Raw genomic sequence first — 15,457 nt, 5'->3', positions numbered from 1 at the left:
TGGCAGGCATCTCACTTCTGGGTAGCCTGCCCGTGGCTGCATTCTAGAGACCAGGAGCCTGAGGCCCACAGAGCTTACGGAGCAGCCTGCGTTCTCAGGGCTGGGGAGAGTAGCCGGGGGCTCGGACCTCGCCGTGCCGCCCTCGCCCGTCCACCATGCTGCCCTGTTCTCACAAGGCCACGGCGCTCCCAGCACACAGGAGGAGCCCAGACGGGAAAGGGCTGGAGCATGAACGTGACAAGGCCTTGCCTTCGGCGGGGTGAAGGTCATCCCTGGGTCCCCCAGTCCCCCTGCCCACTCCCAGAGGGACAGCCCTGCAAGAGGTGGCCACCCGGACCTTGCAGGGGTGAGGCCCCAGGCTACCGAGGAACCAAGGAGAGGCTGCTCTCGCTTCCCACGCTCCCCGGCCCTGGGTCCTCAGCCTCCCGGTGGCTCCGCCACCCGCCACCCAGCTCTCACTGACACGGGATCAGGAGCAAGCAGGAGACTCCCCAGTGACCTGCCAGGTTCTGGCCTGGGCTCCAACCCTGCGGGCCACTCCCGGCCTGGCCACTCCACCGCATCTCCCAGCCCCATCACCCTCTTGGGGACCCCGTCTCTGGGTTTTGTGGGGCTGAATTCTTCTCAGCTCTCAGGTGTTAAGACCATCTCCTCCAAGAGGCCTCCCTGAGCTCCCGCCCCCACCATGATCCTGCCGCCATTCTCTCTCCTCCTGGGGTAGCTCTGGGTTTCTTCCTGTCCAGGTGGAACGGGCTACTTTCTGCCATGCTGTCCCTCTATCCCCAGGATCCAAGGCAGACCGGAGACCTGCCGGGGGAGGTCGCCGTAGATGCCGGTGACTCCAGGGGACAATCCCGGGCCCTTCTCCTCCGGGGTGCTGAATTGACTTGGAATGTCTGGGCCCAGCCCCGGCTCTGGGCCCTGCTAGGTCACTAGTGGGTCTTCTCCAAGGAGCCAGGCCCTAGCCTAGGCCCACCCTTCCAGTGACCTGAACAAAAGGAGGGTGGGGGCTGCTGTCTGGAGCAGGCCTGGAAGGGGAGCCTACTGCTCAACCCTGACAGCCCCTGCCACACTCCCCAGCATCCAGTAGTGGGGCAAGGGGGTGGGAGCGGCACAGGGGTGGGAGGAGACCAGTGTAGTTGCTGAGTCCGTGTGCCTCAGAGCCCCAGAGACACTTCTCCATCCCTCCCCCGCCCCCCATTCTCCTGCCCTCCCTCCCTCCTCCCTCCTCCCTGTCCTGCCCCCTTCCTTCTCCCCGCTTCTCCCTCCCCCTCCTTATCTCCCTCTTTCTCTCCTTCTTTCCTTCCCTCTCTCTCCCTTCTCCCTCCCACCTTCCCTCCTTCATCTCCCCACCCTCCTCCCCAGCCCTGCCCTTCACAGCGCTGCTCTCCCTGTTCCTGAGGTTCTCTCGGTCCCTGCCTCTCCCCTTTTCTCTCTCCATTTCTTTCCTCCCCACCTCGCCCCCATCAAGAGAGGGGCCGTGGGGGCCAGTGGTTTGCAGTTCCCAAAGCAGTCATCTCTCTGCATCTGCGCCTCTGCAAAACCAGGCGCTCTGGAAAACTGAGGCTGCCTGAGCCTGGACCTGCAGCCCTGCTCCCCACCTCCTCCCTCCTCCCTGCTCCCCACCTCCTCCCTGCTCCCCAACTCCTCCCCACCCTCCTCCCTCCTCCCTGCTCCCCACCTCCTCCCTGCTCCCCAACTCCTCCCTGCTCAACTCCTCCCCACCCTCCTCCCTCCTCCCTGCTCCCCAACCTCCTCCCTCCTCCCCACCTCCTTCCTGCTTCCCAACTCCTCCCCACCCTCCTCCTCCCTCCTCCCCACCTCCTCCTCCCCCTCCTCCCCCCTCCTCCCCCTCCCCACCTCCTCCCTCCTCCCCACCTCCTCCCCACCCTCCTCCCTCCTCCCTGCTCCCCACCTCCTCCCTGCTCCCCAAATCCTCCCTGCTCCCCACCTCCTCCCTGCTCAACTCCTCCCCACCCTCCTCCCTCCTCCCTGCTCCCCACCTCCTCCCCACTCTCCTTCCTCCTCCCTGCTCCCCACCTCCTCCCTCCTCCCTGCTCCCCACCTCCTCCCCACCCTCCTCCCTCCTCCCTGCTCCCCACCTCCTCCCTCCTCCCTGCTCCCCAACTCCTCCCCACCTCTTCCCTCCTCCCTGCTCCCCACCTCCTCCCCACCCTCCTCCCTCCTCCCTGCTCCCCACCTCCTCCCTGCTCCCCACCTCCTCCCCACCCTCCTCCCTCCTCCCCACCCTCCTCCCTACCCTTCTCCTCTTCTTTCCTGCCCCCTCCCTCCCCCTCCTCCCTCCTTCACCCTCTTCCCTCTCAAGCCAGTATTTTTAGCTCGCTGCTGTGCATTCGTGTGCGGGGTGCTCTCTGATGCCTGGATGAGGTTTTATTTGTCGTGGCAGCCCCAAGGGCATCTGGCAGACTTTTTCCTCTTAAGTTTGGAGCGCACTCCCCTCTTCCCGGGCTCGGGCCTTGGCTGGATGGGGCCAGGTGTCTTGCCTGCCTGGGTCTGGGGCCTGGGGTCTGAGTCCAGGCTTTCCGGCCTCCCCTCCCTGCCGCTGCCTCCCTCGCCTGCTCCCCCTCCTCTTCCTCCTCCTTGGCCTCAGGCCTTTGTCTCTGGAAGACATGGAGCTGCTGGAGCGCCTGCCCGCGCCGCACGCGGGCTCTGCAGCCTCTCGCCGCCTTCCCCTCCCTTCTCTTCTCATTTAGCCCTTTCCTTGGGCAGCCTTTCTCAAGGCTCCAATCCTTCTCCGTTTGTTCCTCTCCTTCCCTGCCTTCCTTTCTCCTCCTCCTCCTTTTCTCCCTCCCCCTTTTCTCTCCTCTCCTGACACCGTTCTCCTTGCCTTTAGGGAATGGAAAAAACCCCACAGTTGGAATGTGGGGACCCCAGCTTTACTCTCCCATCCCATATTTTTCTCTGCCCTCAGCAGCCTCCCCCAGGACAACAGAGTGGGGGGCATGGGGGGGGCATTGTGAGGGGATTCTGGGGCTGAGGGGGGTCCTGGAGCCCATGTCTCCAAGGCGAGCCTTCTGCAGGGCCCACCCTGACGCCCATGCCTTTCTGGGACTCCCTGGGGTCCAGCCTGGCTCTGGTGGGACCCCCCTGCGGCCTGGGCAGGAGCCAGCCCAGCCCTGCTCCTTCCCCAGGCTGTCTCCGCCCCTATAATCCGGGTCTTCAGAGATTTCTTCTCAACGCACCTCCCTCCCTCTTCCCCCATCTGGCACCAACCTGAATTTACCTTTGTGAATATCACTTAAAATAAGCAACCTGTTGTCCTCAGCACTTTACAGCTTGCACATCTCTCTGCTCAGGTCACAGCAACTATGTACCTTGGACCCTATTTCATTCACCCTGGTGATAAAGGAGGCACATGCCCAGCACCTCGGGCGCTGCCATCAGACCCACCTGAACCAGACCCAGGTCTCACCTTGCTGAGCCTTCATGCGGGCACCAGGCTCAATACCTTGTTGCGGCTCAGAGACTCAGAGAGGCAGCGTCCTCTGCCCGAGGTGCCCTAGCCCCAGCTAGTGCAGAGAAGAGGTGTTTGGGGCTAAGTGTGAGGAGCTTGTGACCAGGGGGGAACTCTGCCATCTCCTTCCGGGGCTGGTCTCATGCCTGTCCTCTCCCCAGGGCAGAAGAGGCCGGGACTGAGGGAGCCCCCGCTTTGCTTCCTCACCTACTCCTGACCCCCGGGCTTTTCTGTGGGGCTGACTCGGGATGGTTGCTGGAGAAGGTGCTGCCTGTCCTCCTCGTCCCATCCAAGACTCCCAGCCTCGGCACCCCTCTGTCCACCCCACTCTCAGGGCCCCCTGCTGCAGTCTGGACTCCGCTTCCCTCTTCCTCCCCTCCCCTCTCTCCCTCAGGCCTCTGCTTTCCTGATTCTGCCACCTGGGCTGGGCCCCCTCCATCCCGTCTGTCGTCCCTCTCTCCGAGGGCCTCTCCCTGCAGCTGCGGCGCGTCCCCTGTTCTCTGTGCATTTCCAGCACGGTCTTGTGTCACCTCAGCCCTCTGCTGCCTGCATCTCCCCCTCTCTCCCTCCCTCCCTGCTGTTTCTGCTCACCCCAACGTGGGCACACCCCAACACGGAGGCACATGCAGAGGCTGGTGCAGACACGCAGCTCATACACACAGCTCATACAACCAGCCCATGCAGTTGCTACTGCAGCAGTGGAGGGACAAGGCTGGCCCCAAGAGGAGGCAGAGGAAGGGGACCCCCTGCCCAGCCCCAATGTCCCCAGGCCTGCGGGCGCCTCATGGTGGGGTGGGGTTCCGGGCTGGGCAGGCTCCCATGGTCCTGTGGCTCCATCTTCTCAGTCTCAGGGGCAAGAGACAGCCTTGATGGGGCCAAAGCTTCCAGAATGCTGGCAGGAATCCCCAGCACACCCGACCAGTGCTGGTCCCAGGGCAGGGACCTGGAAGTGGGCACAGCCCTGAGGGCAGAGGGGTTGGGTCGGGGCAGGGGCAGCAGAGACAGCCACTCAGCACAGGATCTGAGGGGGGCCAGGCAGCCACAGGGACAACAGGTTGCTTACTTTAAGTGATATTCACAAAGGTAAATTCAGGTTGGTGCCAGATGGGGGAAGAGGGAGGGAGGTGCGTTGAGAAGGAATCTCTGAGGACCCAGGTTGTAGGGGCGGAGACAGCCTGGGGAAGGAGCAGGGCTGGGCTGGCTCCTGCCCAGGCCGCATGGGGGTCCCACCAGAGCCAGGCTGGACCCCAGGGAGTCCCAGAAAATGTTTCTTCCTCCAGAAAACGGGATAACAACAGGCCAGCACAACCCTCCCGGGTGTGAGGCGGCACTAAGATCACCCTGGAATGCTCTGAGCTCAGCAGGTGCTGAGGTTGAAATGGGAGTGATGGTTGTTCGCTGTTTTATCTGCTGGGTAAGGCTTTAGGTATTCAGCCCTTCCCTCTGCCCTCAGCCCACATGAAGTTTCTGCTCCAGGGTCCAGAGCTCAGGGGCCCTGTTCCCCAGTTTTCTGTGCCCCGCAGAAGAAGTGATGGGGGAACAAAAGGGGGACAGAGCCTGCACCCTCCCCAGGGCTGGAGGGAGGCCTCCCACTGTGAGCAGGGCCCAGCGCCTCCCCAGCTCTGACGCAGACCCCTGGACATTAGGAGGGTGCTCTGCTCCCTCAAAGATCTGGCTTTGCCCCAAGATTGGAAGCCAACCAAGGAGGGAGGGGCAGGGGCTCCGAGGGAGGCAGAGTGTGGGGAGTAAGAGGGTCACCCGCACCTCAATGAGCAGGGGACAGGGTGGGCTGGAAAGCCCTGAGGTCACAGGGGCATCCTCAGAGTGCTGTCCCCAAAGTCAGGGTCTGTCTCAGCTCCAGCAGTGAAGCCCATCTTTCTCCTGTCTGCACCCCCTTCCTCCTCATGGTACCTGTACCTCTACTGACTTTATATTTGTTTATTAATCCTCAGGCTCTCCCCAGAAGAGTGTCAGCTCCTTGAGGGAAAGGATGTGGTCTCATTGTCTGCTGCAGCCTCAGCATGGGGTGGAGTGCCTGGGACATTGAGGTATTCACCAACCGCTGTCGCATGAATGAGTGAGTGAGTGAATGAGTGGTTTCTGGGGCAGCTGAGGCTTGTGGCCTGAGAACACCAGCTCCACCTGGCCCTTCCTAGATGTGGACAGACGGCAGATGCTGACCTGCTCGTTGATAGCCAGCCTGGGGGTGGGACAGCCTCCAGGCGTGGCTATGGAGTCAGCCCTGGATTCAAGTCCTGATGCTTTCAGTAGAGAAGGGAGCAGGGCTGGGGTCTCAGCCTCCTCACCCTGTGTGGGCTGGGGCCCTCTTGGGCAACAGGATCTTTTCTTGGCAGTCTTTCTCGTGGTTTGCACTGGGGTGGGAGCCAGCACTGGATGTGTCAGGTTTAGGGGTCACGGTACCTCAATGTCTTTCTCAAAGCCTCAGGCTGAGGGCCTTGCAGGACCAGTGCCCTCCCTCCCTGCTTTGGTTTCCTTGGCTCAGCCCCTGGCCACTCCCGGCACTGCCAGTAGATCACTGTGTCCTCCCCACTTGCTCTCGCACCAAGAGATCCTTTGCACAGGCCGTTCCCTCCGCTGGGTATGCCATTCCCGCTGCTTTCTGCATGGCTGCTCCTGAGACTCCTCCCCTCCTCGAGGCAGCCCCACCTCCCTGCAGGGCGTGCCCCGTGACTCCCTTCGCTTTTGCACATAGCCCAGCCCTCACGCATCTCTCACGTCACTGTGTTTCTCTTTGCGGGTCACTTGCCTGTCTCCTCCTTGGAAAGTTAGCTCTATGCAGGTTCAGCCTGGGCTGGCCTGCCTGCCGTTGCCTCCCCAGTGCCCTCACAGTGTACACGATGGAAGGTACCAGAGTTTAGAGCAAGACCTAGCACACAGCGCACACAATGGTGAATGAATGGATGAAAAAATAGGCGAATGAATGATGGAACAAACAAGAGTATGAGTTTTGGGATTAGACTGCCGGAGTTCGTATCCTCACTAGGTCTGACCCTTGGGCAAATTATTTAACCTCTCTTGGCCTCAGTTTCCTCATCTACAAAATAGGTATGATCATGGTGCCTACCTCATAGGGTGGTTATGTGGATAAGTGGTTTCAGGGAGTATTCGATATCTGCAAGTGTGTAACGTGAACATCATGTGGGCTTTTTGGGCATAACCTGTGCAAACCCCAACTCTATGGGGTCTCAGGAGCAGCAGTGCAAAGGGCAGCAGGAATGGCATTCCCGGCGGAGGGAACATCATCCACAGAATGTTTTGGTGGGGGAAAGCAAGAGGGGAGGGGAGAGAGATGGATTGGCAGTGCCAGAGAGTGGTCGAGGGGGCTGAACATCCACAGAAACCAGCCATGAAGAGGAGGAAAGCCAGGCCAGGGGGAAGCAGGAGGATGTGAACCAAAGCAGGGAGCGAGGGCTGCTCTTGCAAGGCCCTCAGCCTGAGGCTTCGAGAAGGCCATGGAGGTACAGTGACCCCCCAAACCCCAGCCCCACCCCAGCTTCTCTTGTAGTGTTCCTCATCCCAGGAAACGGCACCCCCCACTGTTCATGGAACAGGAGTGAGGCTTGGTGCTTTTCTTTCTTCCACATGCACATCTGATCCTTTTACAAATCCTGATGGCTGTACTTAAAATATATCTGAAATCCAGCCATTTTCATCTCCACTGCTGCTGTCCCCGACCAGGCCACCACCATCTCCCCTCTGGGCTCTATCGGCTCCCGGCTGAGAATTCTGATCCGTTCCCCTGACTTCCCTCCAGCCCCTTCAGTCTGTTCTCACTCAGAAACCAGAGAGATTGTTTAAAAATACAAATCAAGCTGGGTGCGGGGGCTCAATCCCAGCACTTTGGGAGGCCAAGAGGGGGTGGATCGCTTGAGTCCAGGAGTTCGAGACCAGCCTAGGCAACATGGCGAGACTTCGTCTCTACAAAAAATTAAAAAATGAGCCAGGTGTGGTGGCATGTGCCTATAGTCCCAGCTACTTGGGAGGCTGAGGTGGTAGGATTGCTTGAGCCCAAGAGGGTGAAGTTGCAGGGAGCAAGATCGCAGCACTGCACTCCAGCTGGGTGACAGAGCGAGGCCTTGTCTCAAAACACACACACACACACACACACACACCCCGACCCTGGGCTCGCCTCTGCCTTCACCCTCGCTGGCTTCCTGGCTTCAGGTGTCCTTAGAGTTAGGACACCAGGCATGCCCACCCCAGGGCCTTGGCACCTGCTGCTCCAGCCCTGATCCTCTGCTCCGGGCTCCCCACAGGCCTCACTCCCTCCCTCCACCTAGGTCTCAGCTCCAGTGGCATCTCCTCACCTCCCTGGCCTCCCTGTCTAAACTCCAGCCCTCTTGTTCTCTGCTCTAGCCCCTCACCCTGCTCCCTGGATCCTAGCATTAGTTTCCTGGTTCTTTGTCTCTCTCTCCCAGAATGTCAGCCTTGAAAAGGCTCGAACTTGGCTTTGCTGTTCAATGTCTCCTGGTGCATAGAAGAGTGCCTGGCAAGAGTCTGTGCTCATAAATATTGATTGGACAAACGAATGAATGCTAACTATGACTATTATTACCATTATTGGTCGGCGAAAACTAGAGGAAGATAGATTGAGGAGAGGGTTGATGTGATTATGTCTAATAAGAAAAAACAACAACAAACAGTGGCCTGCTCCTGCCTGGCTTCCGTCAAAGACCAAAGACCAGTGGGCTTTCTGTCCTCCGGGCTCTGTCTTCCTGCTGCCATGGTTACCACGCTCCGTGGGCTCCAGAAGAAAGGCCAGGCCAGGCTGACTTTGCGGTTCTGCCCAGCTTCCTTGGGTAGCCCAGGGCCTGGTAGAGAAACATCCCATCCAAAAGCAGCTGGCTTCTCCGGTCTTATCTCCGTGGTGCCCAGATGGAGGGAGAAGGGAGGCACTTGCTGTTCTTCCAAAAACAAAACAGTCCAGGTTCACTCTGCATTTGTGCAGGACCTGGTCATGCTCTGGGCAACTCAAAGACGTTCGGATCATGGTCCCTCCCCTCCGGGAGGTTTCTGGCAGCGGGGAGGGGCCAGAGACAAGCACTGACTTAGCTGTGTATAAAAATAGCAAGGGCTTGCATGTGACAGGGACAAGTCAGGTGCAGAGAAGCAGGGAGAGCTCTCTCACCCATACCTGCCCCCCAGCCTCGCTGTCTTCTCACCCCGATGGATGCCCTCCTGGCCAAGGCGGCTGAGCTCCCATGTCTCCGCTGGGTGCCATCCCAGACTCCCAGAGGCCTGGGGCTGAGCCGCTCCCTCCGCAACCCCACGTCTCAACCAGCAGCTGACAGAGGTTAGAGGGCTTGCACAGATCTCATCACTGGTGGCTGGCAGAGCTTCAGAAGGGTGCAGAAGGGACACTAACTTGGCAATAGCATCCCGGGATCATCTTTCTCACCTCTCTGCTCCTTCAGCTGACAATCCAACCCTGCTCTCCACCGCCGAGAACAGGCTCTGGACCCCCAGAGACCCTATGAACTAACCACTGCACCCCAAGGAGCAGCTGCAGGATTTGGGGGTCCAGGGCTGAGGCCTAGGACCATCACCATGGCGGTCACTGTCATCTCCATGACTACAATCATCATCTCCATGACCAACTGCCATCACCTCCATTAGCACCACTGTTGTGAGGGAAATTGTGTCCCCCAAAAAGATAGATTTGGCCGTGCGCGGTGGCTCATGCCTGTAATCCCCGCACTTTAGGAGGCCGAGGTGGGTGGATCACCTGAGCTCAGGAGTTCCAGACCAGCTTGGCCAAAATGGTGAAACCCCAGCTCTACTAAAAATATAAAAAATTAGCCGGGAGTGTTGGTGGGTGCCTGTAATCGCAGCTACTTGGGGGACTGAGGCACGAGAATTGCTCGTATCTGGGAAGCGGAGGTTGCAGTGAGCCGAGATTGCGCCAATGCACTCCAGCCTGCGCAACAAGAGCAAAACTCCGTCTTAAAAAAAAAAAAAAAAGGCTCAAGTCCTAACCCCAGTCCCTCAGAATGTGGCTTCGTGTGGTCTTTACAGAGGTAACCAGGTTAAGGTGAGGTCGTTGGGGAGCCCTAATCCAATAAGAGTGAGGTTCCTATAAAAAGGGGAAACGTGAACAGACACCGCAGAATAAAGATGACGTCAAGACGAAGGGCAGAAGGATGGGAGGACCGGAGGACAGGAGTGACATGGCCACACGCCAAGGCTGCTGGAAGCTGGAGAGAGGCCTGGGACGGAGGCTTCCCCGGGGCCTTCAGAGGCAGCATGGTCCTGCCCATGCCCTTGCTGTGGACCTCGGGCCTCCGGAACCGTCAGACGGCTCTAGCAAGTGAATATAACCGCCATCAGCATCACCACCACCATCATTACGATCACCCCGTCCTCATCCTCATCCTCAACACCCCCGTATTCATTTATATAACCACCATCAGCATCACCATCACCATCATTATCATCACCCTGTCCTCATCCTCAACCTCAACACTCCTGTATTTGTTTCCTTCCTTATGGCTGAGGAACACATCACTACAATCGTGGTGGCTTAAAACAACACAGATGATTCTCTTGCTGTCCTGGAGGCCAAAAGTCTGAGATCGAAGTCAGCAGGGGGAGGCTCCCTCCGCAGGCTCGGGGAGGACCTTCCTGCTGCTTCCAGTTTCCAGTGGCTCTGGGTGCTCCTTGGCTCGTGGCTGCATCACCCCACCCTCTGCCTCCGTCTACACACAGCTTCTCCTCTTCCGTAGGCACTTGTGATGGCATTTAGGCCCCACTTAGGTAATCGAGGGTAACCTCCTCCCAAGATCCATAACTTAATGACATCAACAAAGACCTTTTTTCCAAATAACGTCACATTTACAGGTTCCAGGGATGAGGGTGTGGACATACTTTGGGGGGAGGAGGGCACCATTTAACCCACTACAACCACCACCACCACCAGCATCGCCATGGTTGCCAGCATCAGTTAAGTTCTAGAAAGTACCAGTCAGTGGGGGCCTCACCTGCGTCATAGCCTTTCTTCCTTAAGACAAACTCAGAGCAGGCTCTGTTATTTATTTATTTATTTGACGGAGCCTCGTTCTGTCGCCCAGACTGGAGTGCAGTGGTGCAATCTCTGCTCATTTCAACCTCTGCTTCCCGGGTCCAAATGATTCTCTTCCCTCAGCCTCCCAAGTAGCTGGAATTACAGGTGCCCACCACCATGCCCAGCTAATTTTTGTATTTTTAGGAGAGATGGGGTTTCACCATGTTGGCCCGGTTAGTCCTGAACTCCTAGCCTCAAGTGATCCACCCTCCTCAGCCTCCTAAAGTGCTGGGATTACAGGCGTGAGCCACCACGCCCGGCCCAGGGTCAGTTATTATCCCCATTACTTAACACATAAAGAGGCCAAGGCTTGGAGAGAACTCGCTGGCCCAAGGCTTCACTTAGAAGTAAGGATTTGAACCCTGGTAGTCTGGCGTCAGTGGCCCCTGACTGACGGTTGTCCTGCCCCCAGCCCCAAACTTCTGATCATACAGATAATTCCACAGATGAAAGACTGGGGCAACCAGCACCTGAATGGAAGGCACAGCGCCGCGGTCCCATCTAGGCTCTATCACCAGCTGGTGGCGCATCTTAGCCCCATCTCCTTCCCCTCTCCAGGCCTCAGTTTGCCCAATTGTAAAACAAGAAGTGGGGGTAGTTGGTCTGGGTAATCTCCAAAGTCCTCCCAGATCTGGGGTTCTGCAACGCTGGGTGTCTACTGTCATTTCTGTCACAAACACTGCCCAGGGCTCCGACTCTCACATCAGCTAAACCCTCTGAACCCACCACCAGCTGCCAGAGAGCTCTGTGTGGACAGTCAGGCCGTGGGGTGAATGCTGGTGACTCGGAGTGGAGGGAGGTATAGGCTTGCCCGATGCCTGTCCCTATCTCAGGGCTGGGAACCTCTGTCTTACACTCCACAAGCGCTGGGGTGGGGTGGGGGTGGGAGTGGGGTGGGGATAGAGGATGCTCTTTCCTCTTGGAACTGGTGACTTTGGTTCACACATTCAGGGAGGGCTGTGCAGCTGAGAGCGGCTGGTGCTGGGAACAGAGCTGAAGATCACTTTATCTTGAAAGGGCAAAGGCCTCCGTGACCAAAGGCTAACAGCATGTCCGTGGAAGAGAAAAAGAAAAAGAAAACATGAAACAGGCTAAAGGGGTCTCTGAAAGTTGTTTCCAAAACCTGGGTTGTTCACTAGGAGTTGCCTGTAAGTGTAAACATTTTCTTTTTTTTATTTTTTGAGATGGAGTCTTGCTCTGTCGCCCCAGGCTGGAGTGCAGTGGCATGATCTCGGCTCATTGCAACCTCTGTCTCCCAGGTTCAAGTGATTCTCATGCCTCAGCCTCCCGAGTAGCTGGGATTACAGGCGTGCACCACCACGCCTAATTTTTGTATTTTTAGTAGAGACTGGGTTTCGCCATGTTGACCAGGCTGGTTTCGAACTCCCGGCCTCAAGTGATCCTCCTGCCTCGGCCTCCTGAAGTGCTGGGATTACAGGCGGGCCGTGCCCGGCCAACATTTGTTTTTCTGAACCTATGTTATGGTGCGCACTGCAGAGGCTTTTTCCTCTGGCTTCCCTGTCCAGAGCAGCAACTGTTTGCATTTGAGCTGGTAATGTCCAAGAGGGGGAGCTGAGTTAGGAACAGAATCACAAACTTTAATTAGCAGGATGACATTAACAACCCAGCAGGGGCTTGGGGGCGTCCTTCAGGCCCATCTGATCCCGGTGGACACCTCCCCACAAGCCCCCCAGTCCTGGGACACTGGAAGCCAGGCGCCCTTTGAGGGTGGAGAGAGGCCACCCACCTCCCCATGTGGCCAGAAATCGCATGCCCCGGCAGCCTGCCCTGGCTTGGTTCATCAGGGCCCAGAATGTTCTGGTCTTTATCTGGTTTAGTTTTAAGTGCTTCCAACGGCAGCGGGGCTGTTCCACCACAGTCGCCAGGAAATTGGTCCGTGTAGGACGGAGCCTTCCCGAGAATGAAGTCATCTGTTCCTTTTTTATTTTTTGTTGCCTTTCTCCTTCAACGCGACTCACCGGGCCTCTGCAGTTCCTCCCCGCGCCAACGCGCCCCGCCGCGGGGCCCGGACGGGCTGGCGGGGGAAGGGGCGAGGAACAGGGCCCCGGGGTGCGCGGCCGCCCGACGCCCCTTGCTCGCGCCCTGCCCCCGACCCCGGCCCCCGCCCGCCGCAGCCTGAAGGTGAGCTCCCGGGGGGCCGCCCGCGCTCCGGCGCGGCCCGCTCGGCAAACAATAACAGTAAATAACGCTCCCTTGTCAACGTAATAAAAACGGAAACGGTTACAATGTTTTTTAATAAGCGTCCCCCATCAATCTCCCTCCCCCTCGTCCCGGGCCGCGGACACCGGGGAGGAGGGGGAAGGGTGGGGGGCACCGGGGCGCGCTGCTTGGGGGGCCCGGGGTGCAGGAGGAGGAGGACGCCCGGGGGAAGAGGGGAAAACACAGCAAGTGAGAGACGAGGGGGCGCGAGCGGCCGGGGTCACGCGCGCCAGCCGAGCCGGGAAGCGGCCGCGGTGAGTAACACCGTTGCCATGGCGACGTGGCCGCGAGGAACAGGAAGCGGCAGAAATAGCAGCCGCCGCGGCCCGCGCCGCCCGGCCCCTCCCCCCGAGCCCGTTGCCACGGAGACCGGGCCAGAGCGAGGCTGCGCGGGCGGCCGCGGCCTCCTGCGCCCCAACCCGCGCATGCGCAGCGGGGCCTGGCCCACGAGGGCGTTGCAGGAGTGTCCCGCCGCCGCGCCGGGGCCACCCGGACCCCCAGACTTGCCCCGGCCGCCCGCTCGGGTAGTGGTTCGGGGGCCGGGAGAGGGAAAAGCCAAATGGTTCCTTGTTTGCCTTTGGAAAGCCGCCCCGCCATTGTTCCGGGCGGATTCCATGGTTTCCAGGCGCTGTAGGCCGGGAGAGGAGGGGGCAGGGACCCCGGCCCAGCGGTCCCAGATGTTTTCGGAGCGACAGACCCTGGGCCCAGCGCGGGGACGCCGAGGGGACGCGGGCCAGCAGCCCTACCCTCCAGAGCTCAGGCCCAGTCCGGGCTTCCCAGGCCCCGGGGCTGCCCTCCCGGAGCCCGACCTCCCCTGGGGGTGGGGGTGCTGCCCCGGGGCCCCCTTCCTGGGTTTCCTGGTCCTTTTGTTCACTTATCCCCCTCCCCTGATTGAGCCAGCAAAGAGCACAAAGCAGAAAATACATCCTTGCCGCCCCCAGCCTCCCTCATTCCGCAGAAAACTCTGAAACGGTCCACACCCCTCCCAAAGTTGAGAGAAACCTGGACGTTTCATAAACAAAACCCGCCCTCCAGCAGCGTGTTTATGTGAAGGCGGCCTCGCGTGTCTGAGGCTGGGGTGTGTGTGCGTGTGTGTGTGTACGTGCGCCGAGGACACGCGATCATCTCTCCGGCTGTTTGTGGAGAATTTTTTTTCTCTCCAGATTTTGTTTGGTTTGTTTTTAATAAGGGTCAGAGGTCTGGGCTTCTGTGGGGAAGGGGCAAGGGTCATCTCGGATGGCCAGGCCGGGAGGTCCTAGGGGGAGGGGTCGCGGGGGCTGGGCTGCTGGGCGAGGCGGGAGCCTGAGCCGCCCCATCTGGCCCTGCTCCTGGCGGTGGCCGGTGGGAGTCAGCGGGGACAGGCTCTGCGGGCTGCTCCTGGGGTATGGCCCCGGAGAGGACCCAAGCCAGGACTGGGATCTCTCTCCCCTGGGCAGGGCAGCTGTCATTTCCCCGGCCCCTGTCCTGGCCACACTGGCCAAGAGAGAAGGCAAGCAGAGTGGCCCCGGTCTCTGGGGCTTTCTGCATTGGAAAGGGGAGGCTTTTGTTTTTTGTACAAGGCGGACTTCAACTTTCAGCGAGCAGGCTGACCAGATGGGAATGTAGAGGGTGTGCGGGGAAGGGGGACCGCATGCTTCAAACCTTCTCCCCGCCACCATCGCCTAGCAGCCTGAGCCCCCACTGCGGCCCTGTGCTGGCTGAAGGGAGGGAGGGGCTAGGACTGATGTTTCTTCTTCCCTCCTCCCTCCCCTTTTCCAGATGTGAGAAAGGACCCCCGCCCTGCAGGGGAAACTTGTCTGGTGTCCAGAAGATTTAGAGTCCACGGTGGAGGTCTGGGTGTCATATTGCTGTCTCTCCTTGAAGAAGATGAACACATAGGGAGAAGGCGCCTGGGAGCTGTCGCTACAGTCTAGAGAAGCCCCACCTTGGCCCAGGACCAGACAGTCCTGGTGGTGGATCCTGGCTCTGCTGAAGCCACAGCTTGTGCATCTGGACGATGGGGACAGCGCAGTGCCCCCATCACAGATGGTGATGACTCCTGGAGGTGGTGCGCACAAGCTCGTGGCATGGCGTCTGGTGCACAGGAGGCGCTAGAACATGGAAGCTATCATTGGAGCTCGTGTGACCCAGGATGGCCACCTTGGGTCTCTGACACCCTGGAGCTGGGCTGTGTCCCAAGGCTGGTTCATCTTTGGTCCAGCCTCCAGGAAAAGAGCACTGGACTGGGGTCAGAAGAAGCAGAGGCCAGGGGTTCTGCCACCAACCCACTGTGTAATCCGAGGCAAGTCCCTGAGCTGCTTTGAGCCTCAGTCTTCCCGTCTGGCAAATGGGGATGATAATCATAACCGCCACTGATTGTGAACTTAGTGCCAGGCACTCCACCAGGGTCTGTACATTTCCTTATCTAATTCTACCCTCAGAACAGCCAAGTGAGGTAAAGACCATGATGATCCCAGTTTCACAGATGAGGGGACAGAGCTTCAGAGAGGTGAAGCCACTTGCTGGGGGCATAGCTGGAAGATGGTGCAGTCGCTCTCACACACCCCTGAGAGCGGGTGTCCAGCTGCTGCTCCTGTCTCTGTTGTTCCCCCGCCCTTCCTGCTCACCCCCTGTACTTTTCGGTGGCTCAGGCCACAGCCCTCCCTTTGTATTTGAACCCTTGGATCCAGCCATTCTGGAAT

At 59.2% G+C, this 15,457-nt stretch overlaps 1 long non-coding RNA gene across 1 annotated transcript; it reads left to right on the top strand.

The window, feature by feature from the left end:
• Positions 1 to 13,171: 13,171 nt before the first annotated feature.
• Positions 13,172 to 15,218, top strand: LOC129478798 (uncharacterized). The gene is made up of 2 exons (XR_008656475.1): positions 13,172 to 13,300; positions 14,535 to 15,218. It is a non-coding gene; the product is annotated as an uncharacterized lncRNA (long non-coding RNA).
• Positions 15,219 to 15,457: the final 239 nt, after the last annotated feature.

This window comes from Symphalangus syndactylus, chromosome 3 (assembly GCF_028878055.3).
Source record: "Symphalangus syndactylus isolate Jambi chromosome 3, NHGRI_mSymSyn1-v2.1_pri, whole genome shotgun sequence".
NCBI classification, from domain to species: domain Eukaryota; kingdom Metazoa; phylum Chordata; class Mammalia; order Primates; family Hylobatidae; genus Symphalangus; species Symphalangus syndactylus.
This window is presented reverse-complemented; position numbering and strand designations above follow the sequence as displayed.